The 9,865-nt window shown below is 38.4% G+C and overlaps 1 non-coding gene across 1 annotated transcript; it reads right to left on the bottom strand.

Moving 5' to 3' along the window:
* Positions 1 to 5,640: 5,640 nt before the first annotated feature.
* On the bottom strand, positions 5,641 to 5,747 carry LOC143653237 (U6 spliceosomal RNA). Its single transcript, XR_013161188.1, has one exon. It is a non-coding gene; the product is annotated as a U6 spliceosomal RNA (small nuclear RNA).
* Positions 5,748 to 9,865: the final 4,118 nt, after the last annotated feature.

Here is a 9,865-nt window from a genome sequence, read left to right on the forward strand (position 1 = left end):
TCCCTTGTCAATCCCTTTTAGTCCAGACGGGCAGTGGTTCCATTTATGCAGATCTCACGACACTCTTCTCAGTTTTCTATGCAGTACGCAGGGGTCACAACCACCAGACATTGGGACTTTCCACAGATCCTTTCTGGATAACTCCATCTCCAATCCCGGCTTTTTTCTGAAATGGCCGACTGCTGCCAGGTTTGGTTAAATTCTCACATGGGGTCCTATTCGCTGGAGTCTCCCCTTCTGGAAACTCAGACTGATCAAGACCATCAGTTTCTGTTTTCTGTGTACCCAAGAGTTCAGTCCTCAACTTATGTCTTTCCTCTCACATTTTACTATAAACTGCAAGGAGCAGACAGGCTATATTTTCCACATTTAACTTGAAAATCTCTTCTGCTAAACATTCGAGATCATTATTCTCAAATTCTGCCTTCCATCCAACTCTAGCACCAAATTTTGTTATATTTTCTGCCACTAGAAAACAAGGGTCACCTTCATTCCACTTTGCAATGACACATTCATTATTTCTGTCTAAAGCCTCATCAGAAGTATCTTTCGACTCCACATTTCTACCAACAGTCTTCGGAGTATTCTAAGTCTTCTCTATCAAGATCCTGACAACTCTCTCAGACTCTTCTCCTTATCCATTTAAAAAGCTGTTCCAACATGTTTGGTATTTAAAAACCACAGCAGCACCCCACTTCTCTGGTACCAAAATCTGTACTGGTCTGTTAATGCTGCAGGAGAGCAATATACCAGAAATGGAATGACTTTTAAAAAGGGAATTTAATAATTTACAAGTTTACCATTCTAGTGCTGAGAAAATGACCCAATTAAAGCAACAACTAGAAGAGGTTATCTTCACTCCAGAAAGGCGGATGCCACCTGGAACACTCTGTCAGCTTGGAAGGCACATGGCTGGCATCTGTTGGTCCCTTTCTCCTGGGCTCCACTGCTTTCAGCCTCTGTTTCCTGTAGGAGTTCCTCACGTGGTGTCTGTGGAACTTCACTTAGCTCCTCTGGGACAGAACTCTGGGTTCTGGCTTGCTTAGCATCTCATGGGAAGGCACATGGTGACATCTGCTGGGCCCTGCATCTCCAAATGTCTGGGTCTCTTGTTGGCTCTGTCAGCTCTGAAGCAACTATTTTCCAAGCATCTGCATCTACTCTCTCTGTTGACATGCCAAACATTGGAGGTTTCTTCAAAATATTTCCCCTTTTAAAGTAAACTTTTCCAGTAAATTAATCAAGACCTACCTTGAATGGGTGGAGTCATTGCTCATCTAATTAAAAGATCACACCCACAGTTGAGCATGCCACATTTATGTGAAGATAATCTAATCAAAAGTTTCCACCCTGCAATATTGAGTCAGGATTAAATGAGATGGCTTTTCTGGGGTACACAGAAAACTAGTACTTGAAACCATCCAGCATCAATTTGAAGTCCAAAATCTTATCTAAAGCAGCCATGGGTGTGTGTCTCCTGGAGCAACATCCCTCTCCATCTGTGGACTTGTGAACCCTCAGAAAGAAGTTAGTGGGCTTCAATATATAGTGGTGGGGCAGGGATCCATAGACATTACCATTCCTGAAGGGAGCTATCAGAAGAAAAGCAGGGGCCACAGATCCTTAGCTAGTCTGAAACCCAGCAGGGCAAATTCCATTAAATTTCAAGGACTGGGAGTCATCTTCTGAGCTCAGTGATCAGTCCTCCAGAGCACAGGGGCAGGAGTCCTGCCCTGTCCCAACAGCAGGGCCATTCAGTTTAATCCATAACTCCATTTTACATGTTTTTTTGGTTAGACATCTGAAATAGCTTCATTTTGCGTCTCAGATTTTTTTGTACAAGTTATAATATTCCCAGACACAAAGATATGTATTCAGGTCTTAATATAAAGACATAACAATGTATCAGAATTCTAAATGTGACATTGCAGCAATATTTAGCCAATGACTGTTAAGACTGAACATTGAAAAATAATATATAAAACTTCCATGGGTTAGGTATTTATTTTTAATGAGGAACATTTTCTGTCCACTCAGATGAAGTCGTGTAAATCAGTTGATCATAAATGATGAATGTTGATATTTGAAACATGCAAATGTAAACAGACTGTTAAAATAGATACTATCTTTTACTACACAAAACCAACCATGGGAAAAATTCATGAACAGTCATTTTTGTCTCAATCATTTTAATCAGTTTGGAAACAGGGTCAAAAGTTCATAACATTTTACTCATTAATTTTTTCCTGTTTGTTCTACATGTCTGTGTTTATGATTTTTCCATGTGGATCACAATTTTAGAGTAAAAATCTATAGTTCCTTATTTGTATAGTTTTGGTATTTTTATAGGTTTAGCTCTGGGCTTGGTGGAATCATAAGCCTAACAGTCCTTTAGCCTTGGCAAAGGTGTGCTTTAGCTTGAGAATAGAGGAAGGAGGAATGGATTCTATTCTGAAGATGCTGCAGTTCCCCAGCCTGACTGAGGTTGGAAGTGGTTTAGACGTTGTTGAAGATATTTTTATCTTAAATTGCTTTACAACCCCTCAAGGTTCTGTTGAAGTGACTCCAGCCCCTAGGGAATCCCTGGGGACCCAGACCACAGATATTTGAAGCATCAACATGGCTCATCTGCTCTCTGGAGGGCTTTCTGATTATAGGAATCGGCTGCCCCTTCAGCCTCAGCTCCAAAGAAAATGCACATGAAGCAGATCTGAGTCCAACCCACCAAGACTGGCCTGGCACCAAGACTAGCTGAGCCCCAGCCTGGATCCACCGACCCTGAGTCAACCTGCAGACCAAGAGCAGAAGAACAAGAGAACTTGGTTATAGAGCACTTTGGTTCAAACAACTGGAAAAATAAGCTGTAGCTACATCATTGAAGAGTGCTTCAATCATTCTAATGGTTGTACTTAAAGGTAAAAAGAAATTCATCCCAGGTATGTTCATCTTTGTTGCTCATAAAATATAGGCTCAGTATTTTCACAGAAAATCAATAGTTGAAGTAAGAAGTAATAGAATAAGATGCAAACCTAAATGAATTGCCCTAGGGTGAGCAAAGTTTGCATATTTTGTCCCTTTAGAGGAGAAGGTTTAACCCATGGCTGTCAGGATCTTCATCTATCAATAACATCTCAACCATGTGTCTGCCTGGGTCATTACTCTGCCTGCTCAGTGGTTAGAAAACACAGAGCTTTCACTTTCCCACAAAGAGATTTCACTGATGAAATGGGAGATCACAGATCATGTGTTATGGATGAAAAGAGAAAGGCGGGAAACCTTGGTCCCTGCTCACCTCCTCTGTTCTCTAACCCAGTCTTGTGCTTTGAGCTCTTGCAGATAAGATGGGGTGGGACCTGCTCTGCCTACACCACATCCTGCATGAGGATGACCCAGGGCTGCAAAGATGAAACGTCCTATGTGAAACCATGCGGAAGTCACATCCAAGGGCAGCTTTGAAATCACACGGAGCTGGGTGTGCACACCAACTCCACCATTTTCTAGATGCATGGTCTTGGGTGAGTGCCTTCATTGCCCTGAGCCTCAAGGTCAGTGCCCACTAGTGGAGATGCCGACGTGGAGTGTTCACCACAGTGCATGGCACAGTGAGGACTCTGGAACACGTTTGTCAGCACTTGACACAATGGCCGTAGGCACAGGCATTGAAACCCTGTGGTCATGCACTCCTGTGCACCACACACAGAGTCCCAAACTTTCGCCATCTCTTTGGCCTTCAGTCACAGAGTTGTTGAAGTCTCATTGTCTTCTTTTTCCTCCCTCCACCTACTGACGATGAGACTGTTTCCAGATTAGGGTTTTGGCCAGTCACCCTTGTCCTGTGCGTCGGCCACCAGTTGGGATCTGCAGTGGCTCACTTGCTATACATGACACCACCTGGATCTGTGTGCCCATGGAGATCATCCCACCTCTCCCAGATCTAATAATACATGATCAATTGCCCCACATTTTGTTATCTTTGCATTATGTCCAGGATGTGGCTGGACGTAACCCCAGGAGGTTCATATTGGGAGAAACAAATCATTAACTGTCTACCCTATTTATAAACTGTAAGATAAAGAAAAAGTTCATATTATTGATTGGTATATGAAAATAGAGAGAGTTTATACTCCACAAATAATGGATATCTATTATTTGAACGAGAACCCCTGTTCTCTGTCCACAAATAAAAATATCAGGGAGGGCTAAAGAATTAAAAAATTCACGTGGTATATTCTAGCCACCCACTTAGCTGAGGTGTCCATTTTATAAAGAAATAGTATTCTGTGAGATGTGAGGTAAAACTATATTAAAATATTTAAATATATATAGTTTTATCTCCATTAAAAACCATTGTATTCCCATTATAGAAAATTAAGGAAAATGAAGAGATTACATAAAAAATTAGATAGTCAACATTTGTAGGTGGAAGGACTATGTGTAACTTTGGATTCTTCTTCCAACTTGCTCTTTATTTAGCAACATTTCATTCATTTCCTGATAAGATTAACTGTTTTTCTATAGCCAGATTTTTTTTGGTATTTACTTATTATTTTTAATTTATTGATTTTGTTTTTATTAGAGAAGTTGTAAGTTTACAGAAAAATCATGCAAGAAATAAAAAATTCCTATATACCAACACCCCCTACACACACACACATGCATACAGTTTTTCCTATTATTTACATTTGCCTTAACATGGTTACTTTGTTAAAATAGATGAATCGATATTATTATAAGTATACTATTATCTATAGTCCATACATTAGGGTTCACTGTATTTTACAGTCCCATGGTTTTTTAAAAAAATTATTCTAGTAGCATAATCTAATATTTCCCCCTTTAATACATTCAAAAATATAATTCAGTGGAATTAATTTATTCACAACGTTGCATCACCATCACCACCATTCATTACAAAATTTCCCTTTACCCCGAGTAGAAACTCTTTACTAATTAAGAATCAACCCCTCAGTCCCCACCCCCACCCCAGCTCCTGCTCATCTATATTCTAATATTTTGTGTCAGTAAGATCAGACAATATTCATTATTTTGTGTCTGGCTTATTTCACTCAACATGATGTCTGCAGGGTACATCCATGTTTTTGCATGTATCTGATGTGAACTTTCATTCCTTTTTTTGATGAATAATATTCCATTGCATGTATCTACCATTTTATTTATCCATTAATCAACATATGGGCAATTGGTTTTCTTCCATCTTTTGGCAATTGCGAGTATTATGCTGTGAGCACTGGCATACAAATATCTGTTTGAGTCACTGCTTTCAATTCTTCTTGGTTTTACCTAGAAGTGGTATTGCTGGGTTATGTGTAACTATGCTTAATTTTTGGAGGAAACACCAAATTATCTTTCACAGTGGCTGCATCATTCTACATTCTCACCAGCAATGAAAGAGTATTTCTATTTCTCCACATCCGCTCCAACATTAGTTATTTTCTACTGTTTTAATAGCAGCTATTCTAGTGAGCATGAAATGATATCCCACTGTGGTTTTGGTTTGCATTTTCTAATGGTTAATGCTTTGAGCATCTTTTCATGTGTTTTCTGGTCATTTAAATATCTTCTCTGGAAAAATGTCTATTCAAATAGTTTGCCCATTTTTCTTTTCTTTTTTTGTCTTTTTTAAATATGGAATGCTTCACGAATTTGTGTGTCATCGTTGTTCAAGGGCCATGATAATCATCTCTGTATCGTTTCAATTTTAGTATATGTGCTGCTGAAGCGAGCGCTCTTTCGCCCATTTTTAATTGGGTTGTTTTCCTTTTTATTGCTTACTGTAGGAATTATTTAGATATTCTAGATATTAAGCCCTTATCGGACAAGGCTTAATCCATATGTAGGTTGTCATTTACTTTCATAATTACATTATTTGATGCGCAAACATTTTTAAATTTGACAAAGTTCCATTTATTTATTTTTCTTTTGTTGATTATGCTTTTAATGTAAAATCTAAGAAACCATTGTCTGTACAACATCCTGAAGAGCCTTCCTTATGGTTTCTTCTAGGAGTTTTAAGGTTTTGATTCTTATATTTGGGCTTTTGATATATTTTGAGTTAAGTTTTTAATGTAGAATGTGGAAGGAGTCCACTTTCATTCTTTCGGATGTGGATATCATTTTCCCAGAACCATTTGCTAAAATAGACTATTCTTTCCCCCCTTGAGTGGATTTGGCTTCCTTGTCAGAAATTAATTGATGATAGATATGAGGGTTTCCAAACTCTCAATCTTATCCCATTGATCTATATGTCTGTCCTTGTGCCAGTGCCATGCCATATTCGTTAATATAGCTCTGTAATAAGTACTGAAGTTGTGAAGTGTGAGTCCTCCAACTTCGTTCTTCATTATCAAAATATCTCTAGCTGTTTGAATCTGCAATTGCTTTGAATGGAATTGACATCATAATGATATTTAGTCTTTCAATTCATGAACATGGAATGTCTTTCCATTTATCTGATTTCTTTTAACGATGTTTTATAGCTTTCATGTGCATGTCCTTCACACCCTTAAATTTATTAAGATTTGTTTTGTGATGTAACATATAGTTTGTCTTGGGAATGAACCATGTACACCAGAGAAGAATGAATATTTTTGATGTTGGTTGGAGTGTTCTAAATATGTCTGTTAAGTCTAGTTGGTTTACAGTGTCATTCAAGTATTTTATTTCTTCACTGATCTTATATTTAGATGTTCTATCCATTGTTAAAAGTGGTGTATTGAAGTCTCCTAATGTTATATAAAACTGTTAATTTCTCCTTTCACATCTGTAAATAATTGCATCATATATTTTGAGACCCTCCTGTTAGGTGCATATATTTATAATTATTATGTCTTCTCGTTGAACCCCTTAACAGAATATAGTGACCTTCTTTGTACCTCCTACCAGTTTTGACTTAAAATCTATTTTATAAGATATTACTATAGCTATCTCAGCTTTCTTTTGGTTACTATTTGTCTGGTATATGTCTTTCATCCTTTCACTTTCAACCTACTTAGGTCTTTGAATTTAAGGTAAGCCTCTTGAAATAGCATATAGTTATGTTATGCTCTTAATCCAATCTTCCAATCTCTGTCTTTTGCCTGGAAAGTTTAATTAATTTACCACTATATAGCACCTAATAGTAATGTGGACCTCTGCCATTTTGCTATTTGGTCTTTGTAATTTACACCTTTTTTGCTCCTCAATTCTTCCATTAATGTCTACATCATATTTATTAGATTTTTTTGCAATGTACTATTTGTATTCCTTCTCATTTCCTTCCATATACATTTTTCAGATCTTTGTGGTTTTCATGGGGCTTCAATTTAACATCCTAAATCTGTAACAGTCATGTTTGATTTTATTTCAACTTAAGTTGAATAGCATTCACAAAAAGTCTTCCTATATCCTTCTGTCCCCCCACATTTTTTGTTGTACTTCTTACAAGTTATATTTCTATATATTGAATATCCATTGTTATTGATTTATTTTGTTTTGGGCATGGGCAAGCTCCAGGAACTGAACCTGGGCCTCTGTTATGGCAGGCAAGAATTCTTTCACTGAGCCACCGCTGCACCGCCCTATCATTACTTTTTAATGCATTTGCATTTTAGCACCTATAAAGAGTTAAAAGTGGCATTACATACAAAGAATAATTATAATTACTCATGTTTACCTTTACTAGAGGTCTTTATTTCTTTATGCCTCTGTAATTCACTATTGGTATCCTTTCAATCTGAAAAATGCCCTTTAACATTGCTAGTATGACAGATAATGGTTTTGAACTCCCTTAGTTTCTATTAATCTGGGAATGTTTTAATCTTTCCCTCATTTTGAAAACAGACTCGCTTGATATAAAATTATTGATTGGCAATTTTTTTTTCTGCACTTTAAATATTTTGTCCCACTTTCTTCTTGTCTCCATGGTTTCTGATGAGAAGTCAACACTTCATCTTATTGGGGCTCCCTTGTACACAGCAGGTGGCACTTTTTGTCCTTGGCATTCAACAGTTTGAATACTATGTGTCTGGGTGTGCTCCCTTCAAGTTTCACCTGTTCGGAGTTTGTTGGGATTCTTAAATATGCATATTCCCGTCTTTCATTTCTACCTTTGTGCTTTTGAATATTCTTCTGTCCCTTTATCTCTTTCTTCCCTCCTAGGACCCCCATGATACGTAGACTGGCATGCTTGGTAGTGTCCCACAGGTTTATTAAGCTCTGTTCACATTGTAAAGTTCTTTTTTCTTTCTGTTTCTCAGCCTGCATCATTTCAAAAATTTTGCCTTCAAGTTCACTGCTTCTTTCTTCTGTCAGATCCAATCTGCTGTTGAAACCCTCTAGGAAAATTTTAATTACAATTATTGTGGTCTTCAGTACCACTATTTCTGATTTGGTTCCTTTTTAGAATTTCTATATCTTTATTGAGTTTCTTATGTATTAATAATTAAGTCTGATATCCTTTAGTTCTTTCTCTGTGTTTTCCTTTTTCTCCTTGAGCATATTCAAATAATATTTTAAAGGTCTTTGCCTAGTATTTCCAAAATATGATTTTCTTCATTGATGGTTTTGAATTTTTATCTTCTTCCTTTGATAGGCCATCATTTCCTGTTTCTTTGCGCACACCATACATTTTAATATTTTAATGTTAACTGTGATTTAGATCCTCAGCTGTCTTTTCCTTAAGTTTGTTTCCAGATAATGATATGACCAAAATTTCCTTGACTGCTGGGAGCTGACAAAAACAAACAAACCAAAGCAAAAAAAATACTTTTCAGTCTTTGAAAATTGGCTCTGCATTGGCTGGTGCTCCCCTTCAGAGATTAGCACCCCCCATGAAGAACAGCCTAAGGTGAAAGGGAGGTGCAGGGTCTTCACCGTCTTTCTTTTCTGAACCTGCATCTGGTCCTGGGCATCTGCTGTTGACCTTAGGAACTCTCCTGTTAACACGGATATGAACGTCTCCACACTCTCTGTGTAACGGATTTTCAATCCCGGGTGCTCTATTGAATGTCTTAAAGCCTGTACTCTTTTGCCCCAGACTTCTTTGACTATAAGGTCTCTTACACTCCTTTAGGAATGGAAATCTCTTTCTGTCTGCAGAGCAAATTCTGGCAGGGAGTGTCAGAGATGAGCTTCCTGGTTCACTTTTCAGACTGCCACTGGATAGATTGGCACCGATACATGGGCACCCCATTATGTGCATAAGGCTTCCTCTGCTCTCTGTGGATTAGGGCCAGGGACCCACAATGGGAGCACAAGCTGGCTCCACGCTGCACTGGAGTGTCATTGGGCAGGGGCCATGTGGGAGATAGAAGCTGCCAAGTGCTTCTATCATTTTTAAAGCTTTGTTTTCTTGATTTGGCACTTACCCCAGTTACTGCAAACCTGGACCTGTTTTCTGGAGTTTTGAGGAAGCTGGCTGTGCCAGGTTTTGCTTGTTGTTCAAGGATTCCGTGGAAGAGCAACACCCTGGGGTGTCTTGTGCTGCTATCTTGCCCAGCCGGACAAATGTGGACCACGTTAACTAGCTCGTTTCCAGGTGACATGTTCCTGTGCTATTCTGACAGAAGGCTGGCAGGACATGATGGTGCTATAGAGACAGGTCCCGTTCAAAGTCAAACCGGATAAGCCACGTAGCATTTTGACTAAGGGCTTATCCAAGGTGGCAAATGCTCAGTGGGCGTTCTGAGAAACGCTTGCTTAAAGGCAAATGCTGACAGCGCTTGCTGTCTTAAATACTTGTGTCTAAATCTCAACTATCTAGCTAAAAAAATTTAGAGACAAGTTTCAACAGAGTGGATTGTGCAGTGATATTCTCAGTTCTGCTAAAAGGAGACTAACAAATTGCAATTGACAATAGCAAAAACAC

This window comes from Tamandua tetradactyla, chromosome 1 (assembly GCF_023851605.1).
Source record: "Tamandua tetradactyla isolate mTamTet1 chromosome 1, mTamTet1.pri, whole genome shotgun sequence".
In the NCBI taxonomy this organism is placed as follows: domain Eukaryota; kingdom Metazoa; phylum Chordata; class Mammalia; order Pilosa; family Myrmecophagidae; genus Tamandua; species Tamandua tetradactyla.